Source organism: Pinus tabuliformis, chromosome 3_2 (genome assembly GCF_031772625.1).
Source record: "Pinus tabuliformis cultivar Carrire ecotype Pingquan chromosome 3_2, CPIR1, whole genome shotgun sequence".
Classification (NCBI taxonomy): domain Eukaryota; kingdom Viridiplantae; phylum Streptophyta; class Pinopsida; order Pinales; family Pinaceae; genus Pinus; species Pinus tabuliformis.
The window spans coordinates 371,553,378-371,577,142 of NC_142302.1; positions in this window are offsets into that span (position 1 = coordinate 371,553,378).

Here is a 23,765-nt window from a genome sequence, read left to right on the forward strand (position 1 = left end):
GCCTCTGACGTATCTCTGTAATTTCAGATCATCCAATTCTAAAATTCTGATCTATGGTAGCCCTCTGTGTCCTATTTCCAATGCCACCAGTATGAACCCAATTGGATTCTTCAATGAAGAGTTATGCCAAATCTCCCACAGTGACCTGATTATAGACTAATTCAGTAGAGCGAACTTGTACGACGTGTCACGTGTCCCTGTTTTGACCTTTGGCTCTAAAAAATATATACAAGAAACTACAGTCCATCCTCTTTCTATACCTTCTTACAAAATTTCAATCTGATGCTCAGAGAGAAAGTTATGATGATTTTCCCCAGGTCACTTGTTTGGAATGTAATTCAGGAGTCTGCAAAAAAGACTAACTTCCTCAGATCATATCTCTGCAAATATAGCGCAAAAAACACTAAAAATTGGTCCCAAGCTTTAGTGTGATGTCTTCCCAAATGGGTTTTTTTTTAATCTTCTGAAACATTGCAGAAAAAACGTTATAGTCAAAATTCCACGATGACCTGTTTGGAGCAGCGAAACCCTAGAATCGAAAGCTCTGATACCAAATGTTATGAAACAAGCTCAAGAAAAAGATAGAAAAGATAGATCAACACCTTAAAATTCAGCCTCTTCGAGGGGGAAACCTCCTTTACATTACATAAATGAACAATTCTTGGATGATTCAAATGAGAAAACCTCCTTTCTATATATAGGAGTCTAAGGAGTCACAATATAACCCTACGAACCTAACAATAATAATATAAAGCCACAAAAATAACAATAGAGGGATTCTATGGGGCATAGTAATAACAATATGGGGACAATAGGGGCACAAAAATATTAATAAGGGGTAAAACTACAATAGTAATGGGGTAATCACTAATATTATAGGGACCCAACAAGGTCTATGATTGACTAGTATTGCATTGTATATATTATTAAATCTGGTACAATAATCCTCGACTATTTCATTTGGTCCTCTTCTGATTCTCTCGTATTATAAAAGAATCTATAGAGGGTTCTTTTTCTTTTCCCATCTATTTAAAAATTGTTGATAAAATACTTCTAAACTATCTATGCTATTAGTAGGTAATGCTCTAACTATTTCCTAACATCACCAACCAGAGCCTAAGCAAAAAGTCTCATTTGAACATGTTCAATATCAATTTCATGTAATTAAAAGTAATCTGTCATTTTGTTTACATGTTTTTGTGCTGTATAAGGTCCTATGCTATCAAATGTGACAATTTTGTTCTAGTAGTCTTGTGGCATGGCACCCAGTGGAGCAGGCAACATAAGAGGGGCATATCTATTTGCCATGGCTCTAAGTTGGGACGGGCTAAGAAGTGTAGTTGGGGCACCAGGGGATGATATAGTAGTTGATAGAGAACTAGGAACAATAGGTGTTTGGTAGGTAACGATAGGTTGGTAGGGAAGAGAGGGTATGAATGGAGGTGAGGAATGAACTTTGGAGGTGGAGGGGAATAATGGTAAACTAAAGGGAGTTGAAACTGTTTCAGAAAGCTCAGTGATCTTAACAGTAGTAAGAGATGATTGAGGGGAACTTAAAATATACTCATCAATTGACAGGTTTTCCTTTTGGACTTCAACATTTGCGATAAAGTCTAGATCTAGAACTGTGTCATCAAGTGAACTTTCGGACCTGGCTCTTAAAAGGGAAAGGTCAAATGACTCATCAAAAGGGAGGTCTTCTAAAAACAACCGCTCATCAGGACAGGAATATGCTTTGATCGAAGGTGTTGGACTTACTAAACTTTCTTGTCTTCTGGATCTTCTCAAAATCAGGTTGGGATTATTCACTACTGGGGGAGGGTTTGGATTAGGATTGGCCTTAGTATATTGAGTTCTCCTTGAAGCCAGATTTCAATCATTTTTCTAATTATTTTCTTTTTGTAAAATTTTGTAATAACTTCTAATAACCCTTCAAGAGGCTTGAAATAAAGATTTGAAATTTTCTCAAAGGTTTATTAAGACTGAGGATTTGAGTTCCCTAGTATGGGCGTCGCTATGTTATCACTCAAAAGTTTTCCTTAAAAGTTATCAAAAGAAGGAATAATCCGAGGTAACCAGAAACCAATCTTCAGACTCAGGTTCTAGCCAACCTAAGTCCAGAGAGGGCTCTCTCTTTATAATTTAACTTTGTTTGGGTGAGGATTTCAGGCTAGTTCTTAGTGTTCATAAGGTTTTGATTTTGATTGGGTGGTGGAATTCCAGGAATAGATGGATAGAGCTAGCTTCTTCAAACCATTGGGCTATGGAGTCAATAAAAAGATAGCATAACTAGATCAAATCATTAAAGGGAATGTTCACAAGGTAGGCTAACAAAGCAAAAGGAAAATCTTCAAGGGCTGATAGATGGAATGATTCTAACTAGGGTGAAGGGCACTTAGGAATCCTTGGACTAGTATCAGAATGAGGAACAAAGGGCGATCATCAACAAAGGGCAATTAAGAATCCTTTGCTACATAAACCAAAAAGGAAAACTACGGAAGCTAAGGAGCAGCTAAGAATTCCCTAGCTAAGATAGTTTAGCAGAAAACATTTTAAAGAATGTAAAAAGTTAAGACAGAGTGCATTTAAGCCAGTTCTGAAATATCATTCCTAGTTCAACATTCAGATTTCACAAAACACATATGATTATTAAGAAACATAAGGAAAAATAGTAACACACATGAGAGAATACTTATTTGATTTTCGCTTTACACAATAATCCTGAAAAATATCTGATCTTTATTCCATGATCCAGCAAGCCAATCTAGTTCTTTGATATAATCAGACTTTGATTTGAGGGAAAATTCTACAGAAATGTATTTGAATCCACCGCAAATACTTCGAAATGTGAAGTATTTATTAAAAAAATAATTAAAAAATATCTCATAACAGTTTGAGATTTAATTTAGGAAATAAAAGTATCTCCAAGCATGAAGATAGAGACAGATGGAAAACTGCATCATGCTTTCCCTTTTATTGTGGTAGTGCTGGCTGTTGCAGTTGAGTTTGAGCCCTTTAAGATGGCTGATATTTATACGTTGGAATCATCTTTATCTTTAATCTTTCACTGATGCTCTTTGACCTGCTACTGTTTAACCCTGTTGATCTGTCTTTTAGCTATTTATCTGGCTACTTTTAGATTTATTGTGGTAACTTATAGTAAATCTATCATTTTTTCCCACCATTCATCCTCAGGTAACTTTACTTTCAGAATTCTTCTTTAGCTTTCATTTGCCTCTGTGTATTCAGAAAAATTGGGCTTGGTGACAAACAAATGTTTCACCTCGTTCTCCAAAGTATCATACAATACCTTTCCAGTTGGCAAGGCTTTGATACCAAAAGTGCTTGCTTGTTCCTTGGCCAACTTCCTTAGTCTGTCATTGTATTCAAATTGGGTCATAATTTTATCATGGATGACCATAGGACTAGGAAGGCCTTTGTCCCTCAAAATTTGAAATTTGGCCATGAATATGTCAATGGCCACCTGCATGTTATGTCATTTTCTTCTAAGTTGACCTTTTTAACGTCTAGGATGGCTTCAGTCCTATCCTCTATACCAAGCTCATTAAGCTCATGTTTGTTCTTACTATTCAGGAAGTGGATGAGTCAATTTCCATCATATCGAATTTCACCCAATTCTTGCTTTAGTTTTTGGATAGCTCCAGTAGCTACTTTCACCAATTCAGTCTGCTCAAATATAACTTGAACTGATGGCCAAATATCATTAACAGACTCAATGATATTGGCCCAGAGCATTTCTTTAGTTTGTCCTAGTGGCTTCTGCAATGTCAAATATTTCTCTAGGACCTTCATTTTCTCACCCATCCTTAGGGCTTTCTGTGTTTATTCTCTTTGTTGAATTTGGGCAAGCTTATAGTCAGTTTCTAAGCTTGCCACTTTCTCCTTTAGCCTTTTGAGTTATGCTGCTTTGATGGACATTTCCTCAATGGCTTTTACTAACTCTGTTGTTTTCTCGGTAGATGTACCTACTATTGTAGACTCTGTTGTGACTGGCAATGCTATGGTAGGTGAAGTTGTTGGTGCCAAAGATGCTGCTAATGTTGAAGGGACTACAGTAGAAATAGTGGGAATGGCAATCCTAGAAGTGGTGGCCAAGTCACTTTGTTTGGACTGAATTAATGTGTCCAACTCTTTCTCTGTTTCTTTCAATTGGTCATTTAGCTTTAGGACCAAGTCCATAAGCTCTTATTGTCCTTTTTGTGTTTCCCTGGGACTTCTGCTATTTGTGGGTGATGTAATGGTGGAACCTTTAGTTGCTTCTTCAAAGCAGCTATTTCATCATTCTTCTTCTTTATCAAATTTTCAGTGGCCTTTACATCTTTTGGATTGTGTACCAACTCAATGATTAAGTCCTCTAAGGACTTGATTCTAATGTCTTTGGCTTGTGAAGAGGCCTTCCCTAATTGGACTAAGCTGATATGTTATTCATGGAATTTTGTAATTGGTGGGTTGTAATGGCTTTCCCTGTCAAGGTGGAGTAGATCATCTCCCTTGTCTACTTGTGCAGCTCAATCTGGTCAATAGGATGAATGTCCTTTGCCAGTTCTTCAAAGTCTATCCTTTTGAAGTTTGTTGTTCTTCTTGGTTGCTAAGTAGTGGGCTTCATGAATTTCATTTGCATTTTGCCTTCTTTCACATCATAGGCTGACATAAGCCTTGTCTGATTGGTGGGTGCATCTTTGAATACTGTGCATAGGTTTGGGATTTTAACCTCTCATTTATGGATTTTATATCTTTGTACCTTCCTCTGATGTCTTGGTCTCTGTTAGTTGGCATCCTGAATGAGGACACTTCAACACTCTACTGCCTTTCCAACATCTGAGTGTGTGAAGTGGAAGGTTCTAGTGTGCCCCCAGAGGGAGTGGCATGCCTGCTTCCTTCTCTTTTTGTGCTGGTGGCCCCAACTGTTTCTTCTGTGAATTCCTATTCAGAGACAGGATTTATCATTTTCCTTTTAACTAGGCTAGTCTCTGCATAGGCCTATGATGTTGCTTTTCCTGAAGTAGTGGCCTCTTCCATGTTTCTTTTGAGGTTTTTCTCCTCATTTAGAGGAGTTTGCAAGACTGGGGGAGTACTCATGATGGGCTCTAGTATACCTGTTTGAGTTAGCTCCTCTGATAGGTCTAGTTGTTTTGACTCTTCTTATACCTAGGATTCCTCTTCTACATGTGATTCACTTTGTACCTGAGATTCTCCTTGTGCCTGTGATTCTACTTGGGCTTGAGATTCTCCTTGGACCTGACATCCTCCTGGAACCTACAGGAAAGAATCCTCATCAAGCTATTTCTCTTGATCAATTAGAGTATTTTCAATAGCAACTTCAGTGCTATCTCTGTCCACTAAAGTATCCTCCACTCATTCCAATTGATTTGCATATTTTTCTATTTCAGGGATTTAGTGGTGAATGTAGGGAGCCATATTGTTTTTTGTCTTCTGTTGCGGATGAAGTCCAAGGGATCATATCTCCACATGAAGCTATGTTTTAGTTGAAGTCTCTGAAGGATTTTTTGTGCTTCTTTTCTAGCTTCTCGGCTGTTACACACAAAGGGCCCTAGTTGATCTTTGATTCTGAGCTGGGCCTTCTTTTTGGCTTTGAAAAAATGCACCTCATCTAAATTGATTATCTGCTGATAGTAATCCAGAGAAAATAACCTCATTGGGAGGTATCTAGGTAGCTTATATGGGGCCAGCTTACAGCCATAAATCCTAATTTCAGTGTGATTTTGGTACAAGAACCAATCTCCCACTTTGTGTTGTTTTGAAATCTGCAAAATCCTCTTGATATTTGAACTAATTCTTGGAGGAGGCCTGCTTATCAGTGTTGTTAGTATAGGATGCACAAAAATACCTATGAAGTTTGTATATTGATATGTGGAGTCATACTTATCGATCAAAGGAGTCCAAAAAATCATTGACCTAGGATGACCTTTAGTATCAAGCTTTTGCAGAGAAAAGGGAAACTTGTCAGCTTGGTAATATAGGAAAAGGTGGTACAAAACTGAGGAATACTTGAATACTCTCTCATTACTTATCCTAAGAAATTGGTCATGCATCCTATCAGCTATGAACTTGGCATAATCATACATGATAGCAGGAGGTTTCCCTAGAGTGAAAATGTACATGAAGGCTAAGATGATTTCATCTATATACTCACTAGTGGTATAGCCTTGGACACTAGATATCATTGCTACAATGTGCTAGCTAGATTTGGAAAATATGGTATATAAATATGGGGGAGGATCTTTTGGAATATGTTTCACTTCTACAATAAAAGTTTGAAACATTTCAGCAAGCTTTGCAGTGGTTAGCTTAGGGAATTAGTCCAAATGGTCTCCAATAGAAATTGGGGTTAGGTTTTGCCCTGGTTCTAGTTTCAACATTTCATTTATTGACTCAACAATGATGGTGAAAATTATGGTTTGGTCGGGGGACATCACTGCTCTTTGACTTGGGATGTAGTTTGCATGGCAATAATGGACAATTTCTGGAAAGATGTGGACCTTAGGGAATTGATACTTGGGTAAATTGGACTCCCAGAGACCAATTTTATCAAAGTGTTTCAGGTATTGATCTCTATATCGACAGTATAGTTTAAGAGGGGATTCATGGATAGAGTTGTCCTTGATTTGGAAATCTTTATCAGCAAGGGGAAGGTGGTCCAAGTCTAGGTGAGCAGTAGAAATGGGTCTGGCATCCATGGAAATTGGGGTTGTCATTCTCAATTCTTGTGGATTTGAGAATGGGGGCAGTAAATTGTAATTTTTTTAGGGCAAAGGTGTTTCAATTCCAGGTGGGTTTTAAGTTATTAGAGTTTCCCTTTAATTACAAATAAGGAAACTTAGTGACTGGTTCGGAAATTGATATGGTTTTCAATGGATTATGGCTTAAATACCTGGAATTTGAATTAAAGTGCGTCTGAACTGGGTAATTGGAAATTGTGAATGGTTGAAAAAACTTCAATTAGGCTAGAAGGCAATCTGGGAGCTTTATGGTGTCTTCAGAGTGCAATTGTGCATGGGTTGGTAGCCTTCAACATTCACAGGTCTGTGGATGGAAGTTTACAGTTAAAAAAAAAGATAAAAACAATTATTTGGGGCTTTTTTGGCTTCATGCGTGAAAGTCAATTTGGCGCGTACGAGTGTACAGTGGTCATTTGTCACGTAGCGGTGTGAACAGTGGTTGTTTTGGCATGTAGCGGGCTGGTGGTAAGTGGTTTGCTTCACACAACTTTTGGACGCTGGGTGGTATTGGGTGGAGGCCGCCCAATTCCATTCATTGAGCACCACGTCACCTTGGGGGCCCAGTGGAAAACAACCCTTTTCAGGGGGTAACATTCAGATTTTGGGCCCTTTCAAAGTCAATACAGGCCATTGGAAGGGGAGGGGAGAGATCGTGTGGTGGTCAGGCAATGGAGTTGCGCGGAAAGTAATGGGGGGGGCGACGGGTGTTTAAGCACAACAGTTTAGGTTTAATGCGAGATTAAGGTAGGGGTTAAGGCATCGGGCGGGTTTTAATTGGGTTTCTTAAGTAACTTAATCAAGGATCGATTAGTTAGTGGGTCCAGGGTGGAAACCTTAGTTTATATAATTAAACTACGAAGGGATTAATTAATATTGCGGGAGTTAGTATATATATGGGAAACGGGTTTTCATTAGGGATTTAACAAATAAATTAGTAACTTAGTCAAATGAGTGGAAGGGGCACCATACCCCAAGCATATGATTTTCATGTTTTATTACTTTCCAATAATCACATAAAGACTTAGGATATGGTGTTTTTATGGGTTTTTGATATGAAAATGATATATGTGGGGGAATGAACACCTTTCCTAGGTAAAAGTAATTTAATCTTAGGAAAAGAGTAATATTAGGAAAAAAGAATGAATTGAAGGGGGGAATGACTGTTTATGTGGGGGTTTTGTACTTATTGCTTATAAGTCATTGAGCCGAGGGTCTGGTCCCTCCAAAAGTCAGAGAAATTCTTTCAACCACTTTGACTTAGGGTTTTCAAGTATTTTGATCTTTATTGTGGGAAATTAGTTAAGTAAAAGGTGAAATGAATGAGAGAAATTAATTAATTGACTTTGATATCCATTTGCATGCTTGAGTGCCCATTCATATTTGAAAAACATGTTGAGAGATGATAAATATGCTTTTACCTAGTCAATCATCACACTTTTTGCAACCTTTCTTCTACTTACCCACCTACTCATCCTACCATTTTTAATTCTCTTTATTAGGGTGCATTTGAGCTAGAAAACCCTTATCAAACGTATTTTTTTCTCTTTACAATAGTAAACTAACTAAATCTAGCCCTATTACATTGAAGGGCTCAGATTAAACAGTTGAGCTCCTTTTATTTACTCTACCTATCTAATTATCTACCAAGATTAAACAGTTTGGTCAGATATTATTCTCTATCTATTTGAAACATGAAATAGTTAAGTTTAAACATTTGACTATCATGGATTGTGGCAAAGATTACAAAATGCGCACAATCATTTATTATGTATAAAAGTAAATAGTAGTGGCTCTTTGGCGTGCTCACTTTCATGGTCTTTTTCTTTTCTTGGGGTTCATATTTTTCATCTTTTTTGACCTTTTTGTTCTTTTTGTCCTCTGATTATTCTTTTACGACATACCCTCTTTACATTTTTTTTTGAATATGGAAAACATTTGCAGAAAGAAAAGGTATGTACATATTACATGTTTAATCCTAGTCATTCAAAAATTATGACTCCTATTGGTATAGGAACCTAACATGCCTGACACCCCTCAAAAGCATTTCATCGGGGTAACTTTCTCGAGCAATAAGAAAGCATGCCCCTTGGAATGAATCTTCAAATCTGGATCTGAAAACCCAGACTCATTCCATGGGGGAGGGGGGAGCGCGGGGTTCAGCCTCCCACTATTTGACCCATAAGAGGATGGTGGGAGTGGGGACCACATGCCACGTGGTCCAATATGCAGGTACCTTTTCAAGTGAGCATGAATTTAAAGTTATAACTATAACTCCACGCAACTCCACTCATGTCCACCCTATCGCGCCATCGCCCTATCAAACACATCCACATGTCCCTCCCATGATGCCATCCCCATGTCAGGTGACCATTTCCCATGCTCCTTTTATAAAATTGTTCCTACCTCCCCATTTTCAAATGCTTTTCTTAACTCTCGGTGCAAGCTCTCTAGCCAGTTGCCTCTCCAAAATGTCGTTCAATCTTAGTTAAACAAGTACCTCCTCCTAGTGTCATTTTTGACCGACTTCATGGAAATGAGCTAACCAGCCACTCATGTACACTTATAATTTTGCTCAAGTACTTGTTAAAAATGAAGAAAGAGGCCCCCGATACCCAAAGGCATGAGAGGCCAAAACCTCTTCCAGCATTGACCCCCGCATGGACACAAAGGCTCAAATAGTTGACCCTGCTTGTGCATATCACATGGTTGAACTTCATTTTAACCTATATGGAAAACATGTGATGGGGGAAGACCCATTCCGCATAATTGACACTAGGCTATACTACCAAATAACACCCACTATGCACATTTTCCATAATTCATTTCCTGGTTGGCCACAACATACATTAACAAGAATAACTGCTTCATTTTCTCCTCTTAGGCCAAAATTCTCGAAGTAACCCCATATTTGATTAAAACATCACCTGTTTACCCCAATTCTCCATAACCTCAAAAATTTATTGATGTCACCGTAGTGTATCAATACTCTACCCTTCCAGCCAATGAGTAACAATATTTCCTATTGATGGTCCTAGCCACTAGCCTACAAGCTCTTCCTATAGTTAAGAGATTCCCATTCACCATCTTTGTTGACCCTATCTAACCCATTTTATCCTTGATTTCCCATCTGTTGGGAAATGATGATGCCAACATAGTAAACAAAGCCACCGTGGGTTTTTTAAGGAAAATGATACAACCTAGCCACCTATTTGATATTCCAGCTTACCTATCTAAGGCCATAAGGTTTCAGTTGCACCATTTTTCTACCACATCCTATTTTAGGTACTATTATTTGTTGTTCTATTTGTTTGTGTATACCCATGTGGATGAGTTTGAGTGCCTGGGCCTCAGCTTGGTGGATGGAAACAAGCAGAGGAAATTTGTGTTTGACTGGGACATTACTGTTAGAAAGAGGCCAGATTCTGATGGTTACTCTCAATTCATATCAACTTATATGGCCATTGCATATAAGATTATCCATGGTTTTTCTCCCCCAAGGGTTCTCCCCCAACAAAGAGAGATTCTCTAGCTTACCAAAGACACCAGGGTAGGGGACTGGTATATTTTTGAGGATCACATACAGATCAGGGTTTATGGGTGTGATCTTCACCCTTACCATCTACCTATGTTCATGCCTGTGAGGATATTTTCTGTAAAATTCATTAGGCAGAGTCTCAATGCGGATCATCTTCAGTTTGTCCCTACAAATAAGGGACATATTTTTAAATTGGGAAAGCTCATGGAGCCTTTTGTTGTAAAATCCAAGAAGGCCTTCATGGTAGTTGAAGCCTTAGTCAATAAAATGAATTTCAACTGAGGACATTTCTAGCATTATGACCCTCATGGTGTCATTTCCCAAAGGAGGGAGAAGATAAAAGCTTCAACTTATGAACATGAGTATAAGCATCAAATTGAATGGAAAGCTAGTCTTGATTCATGGCCTATGGATATAGAGATGGAGACTGAGCCTCCAGTAACCAAGGAAAAATCACAAAACAGGATGATGAACCAAACTAGAGATATAGAGATGGAGGATGTACCTACAACTAAAAAGGAAAAGGCCCAAGAGACAAAAGAAGAAGAACTTGAAACCAAGCTAGTGGAAATAAGGCCAGATCAACTGAGTTTCCAAGTGACCTTGGAGGATCCATCACATGCTACTACCTCATCCTCTTCAGAGGTAGCTAGTTTAGGTGCAAAAGGAATTGCAACTGCTACTGGGTCAAGCTGGCCTACTAGAAATTCCATCGAAGAAAGGAATAAGAAGGTGAGAGAGGAGATGTAACAAAAAATGACATCTCACTTAGCTCCATACCAGACCAAACTATTGGCTAATATGGATTTATAAAGAAATCAGATGAATTTTTCACTATAGCATCCACTGGCACAGCCTTTTCCTTCAAGTTTTTAGTTCAAAGCCTTGGTTGTTTCGCTAGATTTAACAAGTATTCCCCTACCAGACAAGATAAATTTCCATAGGTAGGTTGGAGAGATGTTGTATAGCGAGCTCAATAGAAATGCAATGACCATCAACAAGGCCATGAAGCTGATGGAAAAGGCTCCAACCAAGTTGAAGCAAGAGAGAGCCAACTCAAGGGATCCCCACATGCAGAATGAGAGATTCAAGGAGCTGGTCATGAAGCTAGGAGTGAATCTAGAAGATAAAACTCCTTTCGAAGCCCTCCTTTAAGGTTCCCAAATAGAAATCTAGGATTTGAGGCAAAAGCTAAAGATGTCATGTAGTGAGCATGCTGAATCTAAGGAGATTGCATAGGTATAAGATGAGAAGGAGATCCTAGCTAAAGATCTCATTGACAGGAATACTGAAATAGTGACACTTAAACTACAGATAGTAGAGCTGCAAAAGAGAATAGAGTCACATATATGTGTAGTGATAGTGTTTGAAGATCCTCAAAACCCAACTGAACAACTCACCAAGACCATCGCTGAGCTCCAACTTTCATAAGGGGGTCTTAAAAGGGTGCAGAATGACCTAGATATTGCCTAGTGAAGCTTGACACATAAAGAGAAGTAGATGGAGACTGCCAAGACAAATGCAGAAATCATTGTTAAGAATCAGTAGGTGGAAAACCAGGATATCTCTAATTTAAAGGAAAAGCTGAAAGGAAACACGTCCCTACTGCAAGCCAAGAAACTATTCTAGAATGAAATCATTGAAGAGGTAAGGCATCACTGGGAGTATATAACCTTGATGTATGAATAGAGGCTTGTAATAAAATATTATGAAGGTTTCATCCTGTTAGCCGAAGGGGAGAGAGAAAACAATTCCCATATTTATAAAAGGTTCACTCAATTTGTGAATGAGAGGCCACTCAGTGAGCTGAGGCCCATATATGTGGTGGAAAAAGTAACTGTTATCATGGAGATTTGTAAGGTTGTCTAGAAGGAGGAAGCTAGAGTCAAAGTTGAGGAGTACCTAGAGGTGGTATCAAAGAACATAGTTTCCTTAACCATTGATTTCGGGAGGATTATTAGAGCAAGCTTTCCTGACTTTTGGGACTTTGGGGGAGTGTTGATCCAGTGGGAACAATATAGTCAAATAATAATGGAGGAAAAAATAAAAGTAGACTCTTCCCATGAGAAGACTTCCACTCTGAAGGGTAAGACTATGTTAAACTATCTGAATATGGATTTTCAACTACTGGGGATGCTAAAGACCCTGTTTCGTCCCAGACTCAACAACAAAAGTCTAACCAACCTCAAAATTGCATATCAACGTTTCTTCTAGGCTCCTCTTCCAGCTTCAGGACTACGTCAAAGATGTGATTATTTCGTCAACCCTCCTGTGCTCCAAATCATTGAAGCATATATGCAACCTCCATAACCTTCCTATCGTGACCAGTGATACTGTTGATCTTGTTGACTATGATACTTTTATTTCTTTTTTGTGTAAATATTTTATTTTTAGCCAATCGATTAGGGTTTAGTTAGTATATCTATGTTGTGGAGCACATTGAGGTTTTTGTTATTATTTTCCATTTTAATCAAATCAAGAAGGAATATTTTGTAATGGGCTCTCCCTCTGAGGCCCTACAAAAAAGGTTTTATGAGACTGAACCAAGTGTTCAAAATTTTGGGTTTTCTAAGAGAAAAGTTCTATTTTCTATAAATGAAATGTATTCTCTGTGGAATATTAATACAATTTTTTGGCAATTCTGGCTTTTCTGAATCTATAGTACGTGATCTTCTATGTTTGTTCCATATGTCTTTATTATTCTTCTCAAATTACTGTAATAGAAGTTGTTGGACGTGTTTTCATGAATTGATGGATTCATCTTAGTCTAATTCTGATGAAACATACCTATATTGATATGAAAGATAATCCTTAAAATGCACTCCATATATCTTTAAATTCCATTTAATTCTCTCTTCCATCTATTTCACTTTGAATTTTGATGCATCAGATTCATAGATTTAAGCTCCATGTATCAATTTTCCTTCTTTCTCAAGTCTTCCACCAAAAATACTATAATGACTGAAAAACTACAATTTCATGTGACATTGGCCACTATAGATCTAATGTTAATTCTTTTGTGAGTAATAGTTTGCATCAAGCTCTTACATTTCTTCTCTTAAGAAGGCTATGAATCAATTTTCTCTCAAAATGTTAAACATTGAGTGTGATATGAATTTCCAACAAATCTTTAAGACACTCATCAAGATGTCATAGGCACCAGTCTCTCCTCAACCCAGGGGTTGTCTCCAGGAGCTACACCATCTTCTGGTACTGTTTCTAGGGATGAATCAGAATATCTTCCTTGGGTACAAAATTTGTACACCGTTTGGTAAGGTGAGCAGAAACGAGTGTGGGTTGAATATTTCTCACCTTGGCGACTCCACTATCTAACTTCCATTCTAACTACACTGGCTTTGAAAAGGCCACACACCCACTCGGACACTTCACAATAGAGAACTCCTCATATACATGACCCCAAAAGGATAATTTCTAGGTCAATATGGAAGGAAAGAACCCTTTTCACCCTTGTTCCTGTGACATATTTTCCACAAATATCCTCTTCCATCTCTGAAAGGGCTAAGATAAACTGCCCAGATTTTCCCTCCGAGTTTTCAAATATCCTCAAGAAAGTGGTCTACCATTTAGTACTTTCTTCTCAAGAGTCAAACAAAGAATCCTCTATCAGTTCACCCTCTTTCTCATTTCAATCCCCCCTGAAATTAAATAGGTCAAAGACATCCTTATAAGCAGCCCCACACAGAGTGTGAATAGCTTCCCAACCATGATCGAGTTAGATGCCACTCAGATAACCCCTCTACAAGGACCTATAATAAACGTCCTACCACCTCCCTTGCTCAATATTGTTGTCCCAAGATTTATCATAAATAATTATGCTCCAAGGGATTTTCCTCAACCCTTAAATGGTATGCCAGAAGAATATCTTAAGATGTTGCCGAGATTCATAGGAGAATATGACATTTCAGCACAAACGCATGTAGAATTTTTTTGTGCATTTTTAGAGAACATTAATGTGGAATGTCTGGATGTGGTGTTAAGCCTTTTTGTCTAGTCTCTAGATGGGAAGATAGGAAATGATTTAAATTCCTACCTAATGATTCAATCACTACCTTGGAGGAATTGGAGAATTATTTCATGCCAAAGAGGGGCCATGGGTATATCCGCACTCAATTTAATGCCATGAATAAAGAACATAATGAATATGTGTCTGAATTCATAAAAGGTTTAACAAATTGTATAATAGTCTACTTTCTGAAATCAAACCTCCACAAGCTGTTGGTAAAATGGTTTTTGCTGGGGCTTTTGAGCCATATTTTGGTTTCACTCTCAGAGAAAGGAAGTCTCTCTCCTTCGACCAGGTCCCAATAGATGCTTTAGAAGTTGAGGAAAATTTTACCTCTACCAGGAAGTGGAGAGGTAGAACTCATCATGGAGATACTAGAAGACGAAAGGAGTAATCTAGGTCCTCAATCAAGGGAAAGGAAACTCAAGAGCAAAAATTTGAGGAAATGAATAAATTGATAATAAATCTATCTAACAAGTTGGTGAAACTGGAATTGGGAATCAAGAACCCTATTAGAAAAAACTAATCAACTGCTAACTCGAGTTTAAATCCTTAGTATATGAGACTTTCCTTGCAGCTCTTGTGGAGGGAAATAAAAGAGAAACAAGATCACATTCGACATCCATTATACTTGGAGGATGATCCATAGGAGCATGCTAAAGAAACTATGGAAGTTTAGGAAAATCAATTCTCTCCTTTTTCTGATGAGGAATATGAAGCTAAAGCACATGAGGAAGGAGGGGATGATTTGGATGCACCACTAGATGATGGTGAGATTGAAAACTATTGTAGGCATTTTTCTAACTTCATGCAAGCACATATGCACTGGAAATATGATCTTAGATATTCTAGGAAAATATCTAGAATTCAGGACCAAAATGAGGAGTCCTCTCCCTCAAATCCTCCAAAATTAGCAGAGAAAGGAAATAAGCCTCTAGACCAAGCCTCACCCAAAAAGAAAGAGTCTCCAGATTCCATTCTCCACAAGCCTGAGGTTTCTAAAATAGAGCAGTTGCCTTTACCATCCAAACTAGATTGTGAAATAGAAAAAGTGCTGGTTGATGTTGTCAGAAGTGATAGGAACTCTTCTTCCTTTAATCTTCAAAAATAGTTGGAGAGGGTAAAAATATCTTTCCCCTTGAACTATTGAAACAACCTGATTATAAAGCCCAAGTTTCTCACTTAATGTGTTCATCCACCACAGCTCCTTCGCAAGATAGTCTAAACCTCCATGAAGAAAGGATCATGATTGTATTTGGACCTCATTTTGAGGAACAAGACTCTTCCACTGACCCTTTTTATGTTACTTTGGTAGTTCATGAGATTTTCTTACACAATTGCGTGCTTGACTCAGGAGCTTATAACAATTTGATGCTATTATCTATGTAAACTTTGAAACAGGAACTGATACTGTTACCCGTTTTGTAGAGATAGCAAAAAAGTGACCCGATTTTGAAAAGGGGTGATGCAGAACACACATGTTTTTTTTAGAGCATAGTTTTTGGCACTTTAATTTTTTTTATGTACATTGTGTTTTAGAATGGTAGTGAATGGTAGTGATTTTCATGCTGATTCAAAAAAGTGGTTATTCTGCATCAGACCATTTTTTTAAAAGACCTATTTTTTTACTTTAAATTTTCTAATGTATCAAATGTAAATAATTATTTGGTAACCCTTTTTTTAAAAGACCTATTTTTTTACTTTAAATTTTCTAATGTATGAAATGTAAATAATTATTTCTTAAATTTAATAATTTTGGAAGCGATCTTCTTCTTCATATTTTCTAGTTTTTTATTTTTGTAGTGGGGTTTTTATTGATTTGCATATTTAAAGAAAAAGGTCGATATTTTGCATTTTCGATATTCTACATATTTATACATCATTAATTAAATTTTCAATCCACACGAAGTAATTATCTCTAAAAAGCAAATATAAAAATATATATAAAAAGACAAAAATAAAAATAAAAAATGTTAAAAAAAATTATCTCATAAACCATAAAAGAATTTGGAAAGAAAAAACAAAATTAAAAAATTATATATATTTATATAAAATTAAGTAAATATTGAGAAATTAAAAAAAAAATATTAGCAAAAACAAGGAAAGAAAAAAAAAATTAAAAACAAACTAGTTTCAAAAAAAAAAAAAAATAGAAAAATAACGAATTTTTTTTTTAAAACTAGTAAGATTAATATTAAAAAAAAAAAAAAAATGTAAAAAAAAAAATATCTCATAAACCATAAAAGAATTTGGAAAAAAAGAAACAAAAGTAACACACACACACACAGATATATATATGTATGTATGTATGTATATATATATATATATATATATATATATATATATATATATATATATATATATATATATATATATATATATATATATATATATATAAGTAAAAATAGAGAAATTAAGAAAAACATTTGCAAAAACTCGGAAAAAAATAAAAAAATAAAAATAAAAACAATCTAGTTAAAAAAAAAAAAAAATAGAAGATTAATGAAAGAAATTAAAACACTAGTAAAATTAATATTAAAAAAAACAAAAACAAATTTAAATTATAAAAAAAAAATTACCAAAAAAATGCTTATTTTTTATTAAAGAAAGAAAAAATGCAATTATTTTTTATTAAACATACATATTTTATTTGAAAATAAATAAATAATTTCTTTTTTCTTCAAAACTAAAAACAAATAAACAATTTTTATTATTATATTTTTTTAATTTAAAAATAAAAATTATTAAAACTACATTCTATATTTTCCAAAAAAATAAATAAATTAAACCTACATTTTATATTTAAAAAAAAAAATTATAAATTTTTTCACAATTATGTATTTATTTAAAAATACAAATCATAAAAAATATTTTAGTTTTCTTAAAACAAATTTCATTTTTTAATTTAAAATTTAAAAAATTAATAAAATTTTTTTTAAGTTAATGGAAAAAAATAAAAATAAAAAAAATAAATAAATAAATAAAAAATTGGTGGCCGTCCGCCTAAAGTAAACAATTTAATTTTTAATTACAAATATGTTTATTAAAAATGTTTTTATTAAATATCTATTCATAATTAAAAAAAAAAAATTATTAACCAATTTTTTTTTTTATTAAACAAGTTTTTTATTTTTTATTTGAAAAAAAAAAATACATTAAACAATTTTAATAAAAACTATTAAATTTTAATTTATTAAACAATTCTAATAAAAATTAAATTATTAAAATTTTTTAATAAAAATTAAATTTTAATTTTTTTTTTAAATTTTGTTTTTATTAAAAAATAAAAATAAAAATAAAAATTGGCCCCTCTGCCCCCGGCCACGCCACCACCAGGTGGCGGGAGGGCCGTGGGGCGATTCTTGGAATTGCCCCATGGCCCTCTCGCCGCCCGGTAGTGGCGCGGGCGGGGGCCAATTTTTTTTCTTTTTTATTTTTTATTTTTTTTAATAAAAACAAAATTTATAAAAAATAAAATAAAATTTAATTTTTATTAAAATATTTTAATAATTTAATTTTTATTAAAATTGTTTAATAAATTACAATTTAATAATTTTTATTAAAATTGTTTAATGATTTTTCTTTTCAAATAAAAAAAATTACGTTTAAAAAAAAAATTATATTAATTTTTTTTGTTTGTTTTCAAATAGATAATGAAAATTTAGTAATAAAAAAAAATTATTTATTTATTTTTACACCAAAAACACATTTTTTTGTAAGTTGAAAATGTTTTTTAATTTTTTATTTCTTTTTTAATTGGAAAAGACCTATATTTTTAAAATTTCGATATTTTTTTAGTTTTTTTTTTTTAATAATTTGAGCTTATTTTTGTGTTTTTAGTTTCTTCTAAATGTTTTTAATATTAATTTTACTAGTTTTTAATTTTAATTTTTTTGTTAATTTTCTATTTATGTTTAATCTAGTCTGTTTTTATTTATTTATTTATTTATTACTAGTTTTTGTTAATGATTTTTTTAATCTTTCTATTTTTACTTACTTAATTTTATATATATAAATTTTTTGAAATTTTTTTTATTTATTTTTCTAAATTCTTTTATGGTTTCCGAAACAATTTTTTTTAAACATTATTTATTAATTTTTTGTCTCATATATATGTATTTTTACATTTATTTTTTTAAGTAATCATCATTTTAATCTTAATTTCACTAGTTTTTAATTTTTTTTTGTTAATTTTCATTTTTTTTTAAATCTAGTTTTTTTTAATTTTCATTTTTTTTAGGTTTTATGGTTTACATATTTGTTTTTTTTTCCATTTTTTTTTTTAAATATGTTTTTTTTACTATCTATTTGCTTATAATTTGTAATTTTTTTCTAGTTTTTTAATTCTTATTTTTTATAGGTTAATTTTTTAATTTTTTTTTTATGTCTTGTTTTTAGTATATATTTTTATTTATGTTTTGTTATTTTTTTTTGTGTCTTTTCATTGTTTTAATTTTAATTTTTATTATTATTATTATTTTTTGAAATTTTAATGTTTGTCGGGGTCATGATAAAATATTTTATGCTATTATTTCTAAATGTTGAAATTTCACCCTTGAAAAGAAATTTGTTATCCCAACATCAACACTTTCGTTTTGAGGGTGTTTTTTGCTCAAAATTTACCATTGAGAAAAAAAAAATGTTATTCGAACATCAACACTTCGTTTTGAGGGTGTTTTTTGGACAATTTTTGCACAAAAAATTGGTTTTCACCACCATTTTTAAAACATGTTGAAAATTTACTCTGGAAAAAAAGGTGTTATTCCAACATCAACACTTTTCGTTTTTAACACTGTTTTTGATGTTTTTTCGGGGTTTTTTGGCCAGAGTTCCTGTTTTGAGTTTATAGTTTCCGTTTCAAAGTTTACATTGTTCATTGTTTGTGATGGATCAATTGGGGTTAAAAATGACAAGGACGTATAAAGATCTATATTCTTTTGATTCCAAAAGTGTAAAATGTTTAGGGATGATTAAATATTTGGTTGTTAATTTATTCCAAATCCTTGCAAAAAGTGTTTTAATGGATATCCTAGTAGCTAATATCCCTACAAGGTTTGGTATGCTCTAATTTAGGTCATGGGGATCTTAGATTGGAGGATCCATCAAATTGGATTTAACATATGCTACCATCATAGTGTTAACGGGATAAGAAAGATAACTGTACAGAGAATCGAGGTTTGTAAAGACAGTTACAAGAGCTGATTGTTCCAATAATTCCTTTGTGTATGGTAAAGATAAAGACTTATATTTCTTGTTGTTAGAGGAAAATGAACTAATCCTAGAGGAAACATCGGTGGAACCTTCAATCCAGCGAAATCAACAATCACTAGAATGTGATAAAGTATGGAAGATATACATTGATGGTGCTTATTCCAAGGAAGGAAATAGGGTAGGTGTGTTTTTGGTGTCCCTAGAAGTTAGCTTGATCCCTCTCTCCTTCAAGTTGGATTTTGAAGCGACTAATAATGCGGCTAAATATGAAGCCTTGCTGGTAGGTCTGCAAGCTGCAACAAATCTTAATATTGGGTTCTTGTTTGTGTTTCGAGATTCAGAGCTAGTAGTAAAATAGATCAATAATCAATTCCGAACAAAATATCCAATATTAAAGGCTCACTGAAATGAGGATCGAGATTTGATTGATAATTTTTTCTTAGCCTTCAATATCTAGTTCCTACCCAGAGAAATAAATCGAATGTATGATTGCTTGGCTATAGCTACCAGTAACTTTAAACCTCCTCAAAACCCACTATTAAGATATGAAGTGCAGGTCATTGTTTTCTAGGAAAATCCTCTCTATGGATAGAGATGATCCCTCTAGCCCTACGTAAAAATAGAGAAATTAAGAAAAACATTTGCAAAAACTCGGAAAAAAATAAAAAAATAAAAATAAAAACAATCTAGTTAAAAAAAAAAAAAAATAGAAGATTAATGAAAGAAATTAAAACACTAGTAAAATTAATATTAAAAAAAACAAAAACAAATTTAAATTATAAAAAAAAAATTACCAAAAAAATGCTTATTTTTTATTAAAGAAAGAAAAAATGCAATTATTTTTTATTAAACATACATATTTTATTTGAAAATAAATAAATAATTTCTTTTTTCTTCAAAACTAAAAACAAATAAACAATTTTTATTATTATATTTTTTTAATTTAAAAATAAAAATTATTAAAACTACATTCTATATTTTCCAAAAAAATAAATAAATTAAACCTACATTTTATATTTAAAAAAAAAAATTATAAATTTTTTCACAATTATGTATTTATTTAAAAATACAAATCATAAAAAATATTTTAGTTTTCTTAAAACAAATTTCATTTTTTAATTTAAAATTTAAAAAATTAATAAAATTTTTTTTAAGTTAATGGAAAAAAATAAAAATAAAAAAAAATAAATAAATAAATAAAAAATTGGTGGCCGTCCGCCTAAAGTAAACAATTTAATTTTTAATTACAAATATGTTTATTAAAAATGTTTTTATTAAATATCTATTCATAATTAAAAAAAAAAAATTATTAACCAATTTTTTTTTTTATTAAACAAGTTTTTTATTTTTTATTTGAAAAAAAAAAATACATTAAACAATTTTAATAAAAACTATTAAATTTTAATTTATTAAACAATTCTAATAAAAATTAAATTATTAAAATTTTTTAATAAAAATTAAATTTTAATTTTTTTTTTAAATTTTGTTTTTATTAAAAAATAAAAATAAAAATAAAAATTGGCCCCTCTGCCCCCGGCCACGCCACCACCAGGTGGCGGGAGGGCCGTGGGGCGATTCTTGGAATTGCCCCATGGCCCTCTCGCCGCCCGGTAGTGGCGCGGGCGGGGGCCAATTTTTTTTCTTTTTTATTTTTTATTTTTTTTAATAAAAACAAAATTTATAAAAAATAAAATAAAATTTAATTTTTATTAAAATATTTTAATAATTTAATTTTTATTAAAATTGTTTAATAAATTACAATTTAATAATTTTTATTAAAATTGTTTAATGATTTTTCTTTTCAAATAAAAAAAATTACGTTTAAAAAAAAAATTATATTAATTTTTTTTGTTTGTTTTCAAATAGATAATGAAAATTTAGTAATAAAAAAAAATTATTTATTTATTTTTAAACCAAAAACACATTTTTTTGTAAGTTGAAAATGTTTTTTAATTTTTTATTTCTTTTTTAATTGGAAAAGACCTATATTTTTAAAATTTCGATATTTTTTTAGTTTTTTTTTTTTAATAATTTGAGCTTATTTTTGTGTTTTTAGTTTCTTCTAAATGTTTTTAATATTAATTTTACTAGTTTTTAATTTTAATTTTTTTGTTAATTTTCTATTTATGTTTAATCTAGTCTGTTTTTATTTATTTATTTATTTATTACTAGTTTTTGTTAATGATTTTTTTAATCTTTCTATTTTTACTTACTTAATTTTATATATATAAATTTTTTGAAATTTTTTTTATTTATTTTTCTAAATTCTTTTATGGTTTCCGAAACAATTTTTTTTAAACATTATTTATTAATTTTTTGTCTCATATATATGTATTTTTACATTTATTTTTTTAAGTAATCATCATTTTAATCTTAATTTCACTAGTTTTTAATTTTTTTTTGTTAATTTTCATTTTTTTTTAAATCTAGTTTTTTTTAATTTTCATTTTTTTTAGGTTTTATGGTTTACATATTTGTTTTTTTTTCCATTTTTTTTTTTAAATATGTTTTTTTTACTATCTATTTGCTTATAATTTGTAATTTTTTTCTAGTTTTTTAATTCTTATTTTTTATAGGTTAATTTTTTAATTTTTTTTTTATGTCTTGTTTTTAGTATATATTTTTATTTATGTTTTGTTATTTTTTTTTGTGTCTTTTCATTGTTTTAATTTTAATTTTTATTATTATTATTATTTTTTGAAATTTTAATGTTTGTCGGGGTCATGATAAAATATTTTATGCTATTATTTCTAAATGTTGAAATTTCACCCTTGAAAAGAAATTTGTTATCCCAACATCAACACTTTCGTTTTGAGGGTGTTTTTTGCTCAAAATTTACCATTGAGAAAAAAAAAATGTTATTCGAACATCAACACTTCGTTTTGAGGGTGTTTTTTGGACAATTTTTGCACAAAAAATTGGTTTTCACCACCATTTTTAAAACATGTTGAAAATTTACTCTGGAAAAAAAGGTGTTATTCCAACATCAACACTTTTCGTTTTTAACACTGTTTTTGATGTTTTTTCGGGGTTTTTTGGCCAGAGTTCCTGTTTTGAGTTTATAGTTTCCGTTTCAAAGTTTACATTGTTCATTGTTTGTGATGGATCAATTGGGGTTAAAAATGACAAGGACGTATAAAGATCTATATTCTTTTGATTCCAAAAGTGTAAAATGTTTAGGGATGATTAAATATTTGGTTGTTAATTTATTCCAAATCCTTGCAAAAAGTGTTTTAATGGATATCCTAGTAGCTAATATCCCTACAAGGTTTGGTATGCTCTAATTTAGGTCATGGGGATCTTAGATTGGAGGATCCATCAAATTGGATTTAACATATGCTACCATCATAGTGTTAACGGGATAAGAAAGATAACTGTACAGAGAATCGAGGTTTGTAAAGACAGTTACAAGAGCTGATTGTTCCAATAATTCCTTTGTGTATGGTAAAGATAAAGACTTATATTTCTTGTTGTTAGAGGAAAATGAACTAATCCTAGAGGAAACATCGGTGGAACCTTCAATCCAGCGAAATCAACAATCACTAGAATGTGATAAAGTATGGAAGATATACATTGATGGTGCTTATTCCAAGGAAGGAAATAGGGTAGGTGTGTTTTTGGTGTCCCTAGAAGTTAGCTTGATCCCTCTCTCCTTCAAGTTGGATTTTGAAGCGACTAATAATGCGGCTAAATATGAAGCCTTGCTGGTAGGTCTGCAAGCTGCAACAAATCTTAATATTGGGTTCTTGTTTGTGTTTCGAGATTCAGAGCTAGTAGTAAAATAGATCAATAATCAATTCCGAACAAAATATCCAATATTAAAGGCTCACTGAAATGAGGATCGAGATTTGATTGATAATTTTTTCTTAGCCTTCAATATCTAGTTCCTACCCAGAGAAATAAATCGAATGTATGATTGCTTGGCTATAGCTACCAGTAACTTTAAACCTCCTCAAAACCCACTATTAAGATATGAAGTGCAGGTCATTGTTTTCTAGGAAAATCCTCTCTATGGATAGAGATGATCCCTCTAGCCCTACGTGACAATCTACAAGGACACTTTCTGTTATAGACATTTTTGTGCCTTACAACATGAAGCATGAAATGTCCATAATCTAAGGGATCCAAAGTCCCTAAACAGGTTGTTCCTACCCCTAGAGGAACAAGGTCAGCAAACCACAGCACCGAATAGCAGTTCTCCACCTAAAAACACTCAAAAACAAGCTAATTCTGG